The sequence below is a fragment of the Urocitellus parryii genome, chromosome 5, assembly GCF_045843805.1.
Source record: "Urocitellus parryii isolate mUroPar1 chromosome 5, mUroPar1.hap1, whole genome shotgun sequence".
NCBI classification, from domain to species: domain Eukaryota; kingdom Metazoa; phylum Chordata; class Mammalia; order Rodentia; family Sciuridae; genus Urocitellus; species Urocitellus parryii.
This window is the reverse complement of record NC_135535.1, coordinates 210,061,073-210,075,031: the sequence shown is the minus strand read 5'-3', so window position 1 is coordinate 210,075,031 and position 13,959 is coordinate 210,061,073.

Sequence of the window (13,959 nt, the reverse complement as noted above, 5' to 3'; positions counted from 1 at the left end):
TAGACCCTGAAACTGGTGACATTGTTTGTTGAAGTCTATTTTTTTCCTTGACAGAATTTCAAACTCAGTTTCTTCCTTTGTTTTCTAATCAGCACTGAACTCCCATCTTTGGAAGGAAGGAAGCTTTGCTATTCAGAGGCAGCCACAGAGAAAGAACAAAATTAACATGAAAGTCCAGGTGATTTGATGAATATTCATATGGACAATCTAATCAGTGTCTGTTTATTATCCACATTTCCATTTGAAGCAGGTTTAGAATATCAATAAAGATAGCAGGGCAATTGTATTGACTTTCATTTTGCTCTAAGAGGCTCAAGTCTCTGTCAATAGCCTTGAGCACTTGGCTTTCTGTGGAATTGGAGATAGAGACAAGTCAGAACCTCGGGGCGCATTTCCTGAGGATGAACACCCTAGAAAGCCAGGTGCACCCCACAGGTATCTGGAATTCTCATTAAATTGTAAGTGGGTCAGATGGCACAGTTTTCCAGGGAGTTCCCTTTGTCCCTAATGGTGGTAGAGCGTTTTGGAGCTGTGTGGGTGCGGTGGGCATGAGCGCGGTGCCACCACACTGGGCTGAGCAGCCTGGTCCAAGCTTATGGCTCCCAGCATGCACTTGGGCTTTCACAGGCTCAAGGTGACTGTGGCTGGATGTGAGGACTGACCGATGCAGATCAGGGGGGGAATGCAGCCTCCCTACCAGTCAATTCCTGATGGTGGGAGATGATGGGGCCGAGATAACGCGGGGGAGTGTGGACGAGGTCAGAACCTACCTGTGGCCTGGGGGTTCGAGTCCTCAGCCCCTAACTGCTGACCTGAAGCAACCCTGAGTCAAAGAGAGACAGGCACCTTCAAAATGCTGACTTCATTAGCCATCAAGGAATGAAGCTAGGGTGAAGCACAGTGGTGCACACAGCAGTGACCATGGCAAGACGGAATCGGGGTTGGGGGCCGGGCTGTGCAGAGTCCTCCCGGATGTGGGGCTGGAGGACACCGTGCTCTGCCAGCGGGCTCACCTCCAGGGTGGTCAGCACTGAGTTTGGCACAGGATTCTAATTAAAAGACTATTTATCATATGAAAAGTCAGAAGCCATTTAAATGCTCAATATGAGGAAATGGGTCAAGCACTGTGATGGGATCTCCACAGCTCAGTGACGTGTAGATGGCAGAGGCGCCTGGGACCTGGGTGCAGCAGCTGGGCCCTCCATGCCAAGTGAGGGACCCTGGGTTGTCACCTCACACCACTGCTGCACGCCAGGGGCTGCAACCAGCAGACGCTCCCCAGACGCCCCCGGGAGGAGCAGGTAAGGGATACAGGGAAGGAAGGCTCCAGTTCTCCAGGAGAGCCGCGGGGTTCCTTGAGGACGGCGGGAGCACTGACCCCTGGACTAGAGGGCCTGTGTGGAGCCAGCTTTCTCCCCGAAGGGCCGGCTGAGCTTTCACGTTCTTTGAGGTTTTCCCCAGAGAACGTCGATAACGTCTGTGGCCCCCAAAGTGCGATAGATGTCCTATTGAAGACAAGCCTCCAGGGCCCTTCCCCCCCCCCCCCCAGGTGTCCCTCCAGGCACTGGAGCTGGCAGTGTGTCCATCTGGATCCACCCTGGCCCTTTCTCACTTGAGGACCCGGCTGCCCGTGGGTGGGTGCAGCCTGCTTGGCCGGGTGCTGTGGGGAACACCTTCTTCAAGCCGGGCTGGCTTCACCTTGTTGGAACTGGCTGCCTGGTGCCTTGAGAAAGATGAAATCTCAGAGCTTTGCATCGGAGATTATTAAAGAGTAATGATTCGGTGACTTAAAAGATTTAGTAGCCAGGTCGTTACAGTGTTAGAGCAGAAAGAAGATTAATGAGGCACGGAGCTTAACATGTGTCTCAGGAAAAGAGCCGCGATTTCTGACTTGGTAGCACTTGTCCCTCACCCAGTTTGCAAGAACAGTTACATGGAACGTATTTTTTTAAAATCTCAAACTAGCTGATCAGAAGAACCAGTGAAGTCACTGTGGGGCATGAACAGGGCTCAGAGGCAGGCCTGTGTCACGGGTGCCTGGGAACCCAGGTGTCGCGGGGAGGAGCAGCGGCTCGGCCTCTGGAGCTGGAGCCTGCGGTTCAGCGGGGACTGGGCCCCTCCTCGGGCCTCTATTGATGTCTTCCTCCTTGTTGGGGTCAGAGGCAGGCCTGCTGTGTGGGGGTTTGGTGGACAATCCTCCCTGGGCTGTGCACTGCACTTCAGTTGAATGTGGGGAGATGGTGGGCGACTCCTGAGACCAGCTCTCTCCTTTGCTCCTGGAGGCCCTCTGCAGGGTACCAGGCAGCACCGGAGGCCCCAGAGGGGTTCCCCGCAGCCCCCACCCCAGCTGCCAGCAGGCACAGATCCTCTCTAGTTCTTGCCCCATGGAGTGGCAAGCCACCTCACTGCTCCTCTTTGCCTCTGCCCCTCCTGGCCATCAGGTGCTGCTGGCTGGGCCTCCCAGCTGCTCCCCGGGAACAGGAGCCTGTGCGCCTTGCCTGTGGGCTCTTGCCCCTCCTAGGAAAAGCTGCTTTCTAGATAACCGTGCTTCACGGTCACATGAATTGGCGCTCTCCCCACCGTGCTGTTTCCATGTGTGAAAGGTGTCTTCTCTCCTGTCAAGCATTTACATGTTGATATGGCAGATGGATGCTCTTCTCCTTTAAGATCTGGCCTTTCTTTTTTGCCCTTTGGTTCATTAGGACATCCTCGTCTCTCTTCTCTAATTTGAATTTCACCACTTGGTCTTTGACCCATCTGTAATCGCAGCTCTTCTTGCAGGAAGTGAGGACCCTGGTCCCCAGTATGCAAAGCCAAGAGTCCTTGGGGGTCTTTGTTGGAAGCCGAGAGGTCCCCCTCCTTCCCCCGACTTGCTCCCTCTGGGCACAGCGTCCTGTGCCGTGAGGCCACGGCTCCGTACCACGGCCTCTTCTGCACTGCTGGCTGCTGCCCCTCCTGGAACACAGGGCACGCACTCCCTGCCCTGGGGGCCCCAAGGGACGGCCACCCTCCTGGGCTTCTTTTTCAGAATTCCTTCATTGACCCTGGAACTTCCTGCTTTCACATGATGTTTAGTTTATTTTTTGAAATCACATTTATTTAAACCAACATATTGAAACATAAAAAGTTGTACATGTTAGTGGGAGCTTATACATTCATTTTATGAGTTTTAGAATGTATTTTAAAAGTTCTACAAAAGTAGTCTCTTAGGAATGTGGACTGGAGTTTCTTTGGACCCAGGACTCACTTGGGGAGAACCAGCTCTTCATGAGATCACACCTCCGTCAGCATCTCTCGCTTGCTCCCCCCGTCAGCGCCTCCTGCAGACCCCTGACGTGCTCCACACATGTTTGGACACCAGTGTTCGTTTGTCCTAGGTAACTGTGCCTCCTTCCCCCATCGTTGTGAATACACAAATAAATCAATCACATTTTCTCATTGGTTATGGCTGGTGTACAACGAAGCTTTGATTTTTGTGTTGTGCCTGTGAACAGAAGCCTTGTGGAATCTTATTGTTATAATCGTGAATTTTCTTTTGTCTTTTTTTGCATGCAGCTATATGAATTTGAAATAATTGTCTATTTTTTACAATCTGTGTACTTCAAGTGTCTCAGTTAACATGTGCCATGGCAGGCTCTCTGGGAGGCGGTGGCAGGATGGGAACGTTCCTGGGTAAACCATGGAGCTGGCTCTGGAAGTACTGTGGCTCCTGTGCTACATAAAGGGGGCTTCCCTGGTGGGCGGAGGAAGCGCAGAGAGGCCAGAGAGGCGGCTTCCAGGTGAAGGGATTGGTGGGCAGGGTCCCAGGGCAGGGAGCTGCAGGGCAACGGGGTGGGGAAGTGCCTGGCCCAGCTGTGTGTGGGCCTGGGTGCCCTGTCCTGCAGGGTTAATTCAGAGGTGTGATGGGGGACTGAGAAAGACAAGCCCACAGGGAAAGCTGGGACCAAGAGGGGCACTGTCTTCTGGTGGAGGAAACTGGAGCTGGCTCAGCATGTTTATTACTTAGGTTTTATCATCAAAAGGTTGTTTGTGGGAAAGTTTCAGTAGAGCAGACAGACTTGAAGGTCGCAGCGAAACTTGCAAGACATCGAGGTTATCTTGTTATGCTCAGAATTCTCTAACCCCGGGAGTTTGTGCCTGAGTCCAAGGTCAGATGATATAGCTCTGTGCCTTGCCCAGAGCTGCCCTAGGCCAGGCGTCACCATAGTAACTGCCCATCTTGACCTGCCCCTTTGCACAGGACGTTCCCAGTGCAAACGTAGCCACGAGGCAGTCCGAGGCCATGATTCAAGTCTCTGCTCTCCACACCTGGGTCCTGGGGAGGCAGGGAGAGGGGGAGGGCCCAAAGGCAGCCAGGGACCCTGGCAAGGAGTAGGACCAGGACGTGGTTAGTCTTCTGTGCACTGGGAACGCCTGCAGGTTGGGAGTGGCAACCTAGTGCTTTAAATCAGCGCCTGCAGGTGAAGTCATGTGACTGAAGCCCACCAATTTAAGGAGTGGAATTCAGTGGGCTTGGACAAAGTGCACAGGGGACCATGCCGGCTGGTGTTGTCACCCCCAGGGCTCCCGCTGTCCCTGCCTCCTCTCCAGAGCACCCCTGTCACTTCCCCTTTTCTAGACCTCTTGGATCTCTGGTGCTGGCCCTCCTCCCCGCTGTGCTCCCAGGGTGAGCTGTGGTCCTGGGCGGAGTGTGGACAGCCTCTCCCTGCAAGGCCGTTCCCACCGGGGATGTGGTGAGATCTGGGCTGGTTCCCTCTGGCTGTCACAGATACAGTGGTGTGAACATTGGCACGCGTGTCCTTGTGGGGACGTGGGATCTTCCTCTCTTGGATGACCCCTCTGGGGACTTAGCCCGGGACTGGAACTGCTGAGTGGTATGGCAGGGCACACTTAGCCAGGCCAGGAGCCACAGTCTCTCCCATACTCCCCAGAGCGGCTCAAGCTTGGCACTGCGTGGGTGTCCATCCCTGCGTGGGTGTCCTTCCTACGTGGGTGTCCGTCACTGCATGGTGTCTGTTCCTTGTGGGTGTCCGTCCTGCGTGGGTGTCTGTCCCTGCGTGGGTGTCCGTCCCTGCGTGGGTGTCCGTCACTGCATGGTGTCTGTTCCTTGTGGGTGTCCGTCCTGCGTGGGTGTCTGTCCCTGCGTGGGTGTCCGTCCCTGCGTGGGTGTCCGTCACTGCATGGTGTCTGTTCCTTGTGGGTGTCCGTCACTGGGTGGGTGTCCGTCACTGGGTGGGTGTCCGTCACTTATGGGTGTCTGTCCTGCGTGGGTGTCCTCCACTGTGTGTGCTGACGGGTGTTGTGGGCCCTACTGCAGCACGGGGTGGTGGGTTTCATTGTGGCTTTAATTTGATTTCTCCAGTGACACGGACCCAGCCTGTTTTCACAGGTCACTGACCATCTGCAGATGTTCTCTTGCATTTGTCATTTCAAGTCATTTCAGTGTCATTTCAAGTCTTTTGTTTGGCCAATTACAACCTCCTCTTGTCATGGAGCGGTGTGATGTCACATGTCCTGCGTACATGCTTTCCTTAGACACCTGTTTTGAAGTGTTTTCCCTGCAACTTGCCTTTTACTTTTCTTAGAGTAGTTTTGGAAGGAGGAATGTCTGAGATCCTTATGAGTCAGTCAGTGTCTTTCTTTCCATGGTCCTGCCCTTTGTCCCCATCTGAGAGAGGGTTGCAGCCCAGGTCAAAAGATCTTTTTTAGGGGTTTATGATGTTAGCTCTTACATTCAGGTAAGGGCCAGGCTGAGCTGCTTTCTGTTTATGAGGATGAGGTGATGGTCCAAGTCCTGTTGGTATTGTTTTCTCCAGTGCAAGCCGGCTGTTCTGGCCTGTTCTGGGTGTGTGTGGGTGTGTCTTGGTCTTTTCCCTCATTTCGGATTGGATTGCTGTGTTTCTTCTGTTCTTTAGACTTTCCATCTGCAGCCTCTGATCTGCTGTCAGTGTTACCGCTGTTGACCGGTGACGAGTTCTTGCTCCCCGATGTTGAAGAATAACACCAAAGAAGCACGCCGAGGCAAGGTCAGAGTAGAGATTAGAAATTTATTAAAGGACAGAAGAAAAGACTTCTCCCGGAGGAAGAAGGGGACCCAGGAGGTGGAATCCAGTTAGCGGGCAATGTGTTCCCCTTTTTATAGGTTTGGTGATGGAATGTAGGTTGGAAGGCCCGAGGGGTGGGACACAGGTGGGCCAAAGAAGTGGTCTGAGCAGGAAGGACTTCATTATCACTCCTTTGTGATGGGCTATCTTCAAATCTGCTGGGGGCTATTCATTAATACTTCTTCCAGGTGGACTTTGGCCTAGGGCCTCTTCAGGACTTCATTAACATTCCATGAGTTGTCCTGTTTTCCCTGAGTCATTCTCAGCATGGCCTCTATTTTAGATTTCACTTGGTATTAGACCCGATTTACCTACTACACTAACTACCTAACTTTAAATCTGGCTTCATCAGTGCCACCCAGTGCGATTTTAGGAAGTGCCACCCAGTGCGATTTTACAGAAGCTCTGCAGAGAGGGCGCAGGGTCTTCCAGTGCCCAGCCCAGCTCCTTCTTTAGCTAGCATAGTTGTGACACTGTTACTTTTGTCACAATAAGTAAATAGTAGTATTTGATTAGCTGAAGTCCCCTTCCTCAGGGCTTCCTTTCTTTCCCGTTGTCTCTTTCCTGCTCTGGGATCTAACCTAGGATCCCACGTGAGGTTTGACTGTCATGAGTTGGGTTGTCACTAAGTTCAACACTGCATGCTGTTGTCACTGATCTAGCCCTCACTTACCTGTCCTGTCCCCTGACGTACTTCCTGGTTGAGGCAGTCTTGGTCCTTCTGCATGCTTGGTGGCCTGGACAGCATGGAGGGTCTCTGGGTGTTTTGGAGAAGCCCTCTGCCATGGCACACAACCACACAGGGAAGGGCAGCCACCCCCACTACTAACCCACACTGGCAAGAAGCCGTACTACAAACTCCCTGGACCGTGCGCCTGCTCCATGTGCAACAGAAATGGGGTGCCCCACCTGAACCCCTGTTCCCTGGGGCAGCCTCCTCCTTTCCACGATGGACTTTCTGCCGAGTGTGGACCAGCAGAGGGCTCCATCCCTGGACACACATCTGCAGCTGCTGCCTGGTGACTGCACTCCACCCTGTGGCATTTCATGTCCCCGAGCCTCTGAGGGAATGGCTGAGGGTGGCAGGGCAGATTCTCCCTGTTGCTCCCTGGACGCTGTTTATAAGGCCCATGTTCTCCTTGACAAACATGCTGCTTCTTCCACGCCTCTCAGCGCCTCTGTGCCGGGTTCTGGCAGACCAATCTGAGCTGGTTCTGAGCAGTGAGGTTGGGGTGCAGACAGAGCAGACCTGCACTTTGCCATGTAAGCCAGGGAGCTGCTGGGCACTGTGGAGCTTCAGGCTCAGCGCAGAGAACACTGACCTCGAGGAGAGTGCCCGCCACTCTGGGCTCTCTACATGCACAGCGTCTCCTGGTCCTGTGGCCTTGGTACTCTGCAGGGGCAGGGGATATGGCAAAGCTGGGTCCTGGTGGGAGAGGCCAAGGCCTGCACCCCCTGGGATCTAGACTCCACCCTTCCAGGGAGAGTCCTCCTGTGGGAGCTAGGAGGCTTCAGATGTCCTCAAAACAAACAGCAACGTTCATTCATTACTTGATAAGACTAGTGAAAGCAAGTCGATTTAAAAGGGAAATTGGGAGAGAGAAGCAGGTATGCTAGTTGGAAACAAGGTGAGGTGTTATTTGGTCACTGCTTTCTAAGGTCACACTAGAAGTCCTCACTCATGCAATAAGACAAGAAAAGGAGACAGAGGCATATGGATTGGAAAGAAGAACTCAGCCTGTCTTTGTTCATAGATGACATGACTGTAGAAAATACAAAATAATTGACAAACAAATAATACTTCTGAAACTAAGGAATGATTAAAGCAACTTTTAGGATACAAGGTTTATACACACAAAGTTAATTGATTTCTTATGTACTAGTTGATTTTGAGACTAAAAACACATTGCCATTATACTAACACTCAGAGAAATAAAACCTTTAGGCATAAAATCAACACAATATGTACATGATACATGAGGAAGACTACCAGACTCATGAATGACTAGGGGAGCCTAACGTGAACTGTGGACGTTGGAGGTGAGGCAGGGTCACTAGGCTTATCAATCTTGATAAATGTGTGTTACTTAGGAGGGGGATGAGGACAGGAGAGGTGGTGTGAGCTTGGCAGCAGGAGGTTTGTGGGAGACCTCCTTCTATTGTCTGTTGCTATGAACATTGAGGTTTTTAAATAAAACTTTCCGGAAGAAGAGCATATCAGTTTTCAGATGGAATAATCTTGTAAGGTAGCTCCTGAGGTCAGCCCTCTGTGCACATATTCCTGGGGGGCTTTTCTGGGCAGTTCTGACCAGCCCCCTTGTTCTAGCAAAGAGGTCTCCTTCTGCCAGTTGGCTAAATGGAGAGTGAATTAATTGAATTGCTTTATTTATACTCCCATTTTTGCTTGATGACTGCCTTTTTTTTTAGAACTCCTGAAATAATATGGACAAATTAATTAGGATGACAAGTTGAAGATGAATACTGTATTTTCTTTTTGGAATCATGATTTGGGTAGATTGTAATTTGAATATATTGCATTTTAATTCCTGCAATCCTTTTTCTATGTGTGGGGAGAGGAAAGCAGTGTTCCAGGTACACTTTCCTTCAGGCAAGGTGGACTTGGGCCTTGCAGGCAACCCTGAGGCTGTGTTGAGGAGACTTCTGGGCTTCCTGGCTGCTGGGCCTTCCCCTGGCTGGTCCCTGAGCGCAGCCTCTCCTTCCTACAGGAGATGGAAGCTCAGAGCAGTCACCTTCAGCCAGGCCTGACGAGGCCAAAGGACTCTGTGGCCACATGCCCCCTCCACTCCTCTGAACTGACACTGTGGAACCTGCCGAGAGGTCCTCCAGTCCAGCTGTGTGGCCCTGTGGTCAGGCACAGGACTCACAGGTGGGGATGGAGTTGAGACTTGATGAACTCTGGTTCCACTCCTGCTGCCCACAGTCCTCCACTCTTGTCCTCCTGGGCTAACCCAGGACCACCCACCTTCACCCTGTCCAAGCCCTGCTGCCCAAGGCCTTTCCTGCTGTGGTCACTAGGGCCTGAGGGCCAGGGTGCTGCCAGCTATATAATCGCAGTAGGCTTTCCTGTGTCCCACTGGGGTACAGATTATTAAAAATACTGTACCAGCAGATCCTGGCTTCTAGAACTTCCTTCTGGTAAGCAGACTTGAAAATCACATCCTAGAAAACAAGAAGCATTTTCAATTCCTACATTGGGGAATTTATGGTAATAAATCAAGAGTGTCTACCCTAATAATCACTGAAAAACATGATAATATGATTTAATCTTAAAATATTTCTAACATAATATTAGAAAAATTATATTTCAACTAATATCTGGTTAGCCTGTTGTGAATGTATGCAAATATCTCTGAAAATATTAATATATACTGCCAGCTTTAGCTAATTAAAGAAATAGTTTCAGGAGAAGCAGCCTCCTGATAATTTAATCACTCTTCAGTCCTTGCAGATAATTATGGTATTTGTTATTAAGTTCTCTCTGATTTTCCAAGGAATGAGAAATCTGATATAATCTTCTATCACCTGAGCCAAAAATTAAATTTTATTTAATTGTGAAAATTATTCTGAGATGAACATTGATAGCAGCCCAGTACTGGGAGTTATTCTTTCCTACAGAGCTGCAGTGTGGGATTCACAGGACTTTAGCTGACCTGAGCCACTGTGACAAAGAGAGGCATTATGCTTAGATAATGATTTCAGGAAAGGAATCTCTCAAGAACTTGTCCTTACATCATGATTTATGAATAATAACCTCAGAAAGACCTTTCAAGGAATGTTTTTATAAATGACATTTAACACAACATTTTTAAAAACTGAATAAGTGGAACGATGTTAACGGCATAATGATAACAGGGCTGCTAAATAAATAACTGTGCACCACGTGATCCACGCAGAAGGCAGCCCTACTAGGCCTCAGGCCCCACGTGATCCAGGGGTAAGGCAGCCCTACTCAGCCCTCAAGGTCCCACGTGATCCAGGGGGAAGGCAGCCCTACTCAGCCCTCAAGGTCCCACTTGATCCAGGGGGAAGGCAGATCTACTCAGCCCTCAAGGTCCCATGTGATCCAGGAGGAAGGCAGCCCTACTCAGCCCTCAAGGTCCCACGTGATCCAGGGGGAAGGCAGCCCTACTCAGCCCTCAGGCCCCACGTGATCCAGGGGGAAGGCAGCCCTACTCAGCCCTCAGGCCCCACATGAACCAGGGGGAAGGCAGCCCTACTCAGCCCTCAAGGTCCCACATGATCCAGGGGGAAGGCAGCCCTACTCAGCCCTCAAGGTCCCACATGATCCAGGGGGAAGGCAGATCTACTCAGCCCTCAAGGTCCCATGTGATCCAGGGGGAAGGCAGCCCTACTCATTCCTCAGGCCCCACGTGATCCAGGGGGAAGGCAGATCTACTCTGCCCTCAAGGTCCCACGTGATCCAGGGGGAAGGCAGCCCTACTCAGCCCTCAAGGTCCCACATGATCCAGGGGGAAGGCAGATCTACTCAGCCCTCAAGGTCCCACGTGATCCAGGGGGAAGGCAGCCCTACTCAGCCCTCAAGGTCCCACGTGATCCAGGGGGAAGGCAGCCCTACTCAGCCCTCAGGGTCCCACATGATCCAGGGGAAAGGCAGCCCTACTCAGCCCTCAAGGTCCCACGTGATCCAGGGGGAAGGCAGCCCTACTCAGCCCTCAGGGTCCCACATGATCCAGGGGGAAGGAAGCCCTACTCAGCCCTCAAGGTCCCACGTGATCCAGGGGGAAGGCAGCCCTACTCAGCCCTCAGGGTCCCACATGATCCAGGGGGAAGGAAGCCCTACTCTGCCCTCAAGGTCCCACATGATCCAGGGGGAAGGCAGCCCTACTCAGCCCTCAAGGCCCCACATGATCCAGGGGGAAGGCAGATCTACTCTGCCCTCAAGGTCCCACATGATCCAGGGGGAAGGCAGATCTACTCTGCCCTCAAGGTCCCACGTGATCCAGGGGGAAGGCAGCCCTACTCTGCCCTCAAGGTCCCACGTGATCCAGGGGGAAGGCAGCCCTACACAGCCCTCAAGGTCCCACGTGATCCAGGGGGAAGGCAGCCCTACTCAGCCCTCAGGGTCCCACATGATCCAGGGGAAAGGCAGCCCTACTCAGCCCTCAAGGTCCCACGTGATCCAGGGGGAAGGCAGCCCTACTCAGCCCTCAGGGTCCCACATGATCCAGGGGGAAGGAAGCCCTACTCAGCCCTCAAGGTCCCACGTGATCCAGGGGGAAGGCAGCCCTACTCAGCCCTCAGGGTCCCACATGATCCAGGGGGAAGGAAGCCCTACTCTGCCCTCAAGGTCCCACATGATCCAGGGGGAAGGCAGCCCTACTCAGCCCTCAAGGCCCCACATGATCCAGGGGGAAGGCAGATCTACTCTGCCCTCAAGGTCCCACATGATCCAGGGGGAAGGCAGATCTACTCTGCCCTCAAGGTCCCACGTGATCCAGGGGGAAGGCAGCCCTACTCTGCCCTCAAGGTCCCACGTGATCCAGGGGGAAGGCAGCCCTACACAGCCCTCAAGGCCCCACATGATCCAGGGGGAAGGCAGATCTACTCAGCCCTCAAGGCCCCACATGATCCAGGGGGAAGGCAGATCTACTCAGCCCTCAAGGCCCCACATGATCCAGGGGGAAGGCAGATCTACTCAGCCCTCAAGGTCCCACGTGATCCAGGGGGAAGGCAGCCCTACTCAGCCCTCAAGGCCCCACGTGATCCAGGGGGTAGGCAGCCCTACTCAGCCCTCAAGGTCCCACGTGATCCAGGGGGAAGGCAGATCTACTCTGCCCTCAAGGTCCCACGTGATCCAGGGGGAAGGCAGATCTACTCAGCCCTCAAGGACCCCGTGATCCAGGGGGAAGGCAGCCCTACTCAGCCCTCAAGGTCCCACATGATCCAGGGGGAAGGCAGATCTACTCTGCCCTCAAGGCCCCACGTGATCCAGGGGGAAGGAAGCCCTACTCTGCCCTAAAGGCCCCACGTGATCCAGGGGGAAAGCAGATCTACTCAGCCGTCAAGGTCCCACGTGATCCAGGGGGAAGGCAGATCCACTCTGCCCTCAAGGCCCCACGTGATCCAGGGGGAAGGCAGCCCTACTCAGCCCTCAAGGTCCCACGTGATCCAGGGGGAAGGCAGCCCTACTCAGCCCTAAAGGCCCCACGTGATCCAGGGGGAAGGCAGCCCTACTCAGCCCTCAAGGTCCCATGTGATCCAGGGGGAAGGCAGATCTACTCTGCCCTCAAGGTCCCACGTGATCCAGGGGGAAGGCAGCCCTACTCAGCCCTCAAGGTCCCATGTGATCCAGGGGGAAGGCAGATCTACTCTGCCCTCAAGTTCCCATGTGATCCAGGGGGAAGGCAGATCTACTCAGCCCTCAAGGTCCCACATGATCCAGGGGGAAGGCAGATCTACTCTGCCCTCAAGGTCCCACGTGATCCAGGGGGAAGGCAGATCTACTCTGCCCTCAAGGTCCCACATGATCCAGGGGGAAGGCAGCCATACTCAGCCCTCAAGGCCCCACATGATCCAGGGGGAAGGCAGCCATACTCAGCCCTCAAGGCCCCACGTGATCCAGGGGGAAGGCAGCCCTACTCAGCCCTCAAGGCCCCACGTGATCCAGGGGGTAGGCAGCCCTACTCAGCCCTCAAGGTCCCACGTGATCCAGGGGGAAGGCAGATCTACTCTGCCCTCAAGGTCCCACGTGATCCAGGGGGAAGGCAGCCCTACTCAGCCCTCAAGGTCCCACGTGATCCAGGGGGAAGGCAGCCCTACTCAGCCCTCAAGGTCCCATGTGATCCAGGGGGAAGGCAGATCTACTCTGCCCTCAAGGTCCCATGTGATCCAGGGGGAAGGCAGCCCTACTCAGCCCTCAGGCCCCACGTGATCCAGGGGGAAGGCAGATCCACTCTGCCCTCAAGGTCCCACGTGATCCAGGGGGAAGGCAGATCTACTCAGCCCTCAAGGTCCCACGTGATCCAGGGGGAAGGCAGATCTACTCAGCCCTCAAGGTCCCATGTGATCCAGGGGGAAGGCAGCCCTACTCATTCCTCAGGCCCCACGTGATCCAGGGGGAAGGCAGATCTACTCTGCCCTCAAGGTCCCACGTGATCCAGGGGGAAGGCAGCCCTACTCAGCCCTCAAGGTCCCACGTGATCCAGGGGGAAGGCAGATCTACTCAGCCCTCAAGGTCCCACGTGATCCAGGGGGAAGGCAGCCCTACTCAGCCCTCAAGGTCCCACGTGATCCAGGGGGAAGGCAGCCCTACTCAGCCCTCAGGGTCCCACATGATCCAGGGGAAAGGCAGCCCTACTCAGCCCTCAGGGTCCCACGTGATCCAGGGGGAAGGCAGCCCTACTCAGCCCTCAGGGTCCCACATGATCCAGGGGGAAGGAAGCCCTACTCAGCCCTCAAGGTCCCACGTGATCCAGGGGGAAGGCAGCCCTACTCAGCCCTCAGGGTCCCACATGATCCAGGGGGAAGGAAGCCCTACTCTGCCCTCAAGGTCCCACATGATCCAGGGGGAAGGCAGCCCTACTCAGCCCTCAAGGCCCCACATGATCCAGGGGGAAGGCAGATCTACTCTGCCCTCAAGGTCCCACATGATCCAGGGGGAAGGCAGATCTACTCTGCCCTCAAGGTCCCACGTGATCCAGGGGGAAGGCAGCCCTACTCTGCCCTCAAGGTCCCACGTGATCCAGGGGGAAGGCAGCCCTACACAGCCCTCAAGGCCCCACATGATCCAGGGGGAAGGCAGATCTACTCAGCCCTCAAGGCCCCACATGATCCAGGGGGAAGGCAGATCTACTCAGCCCTCAAGGCCCCACAT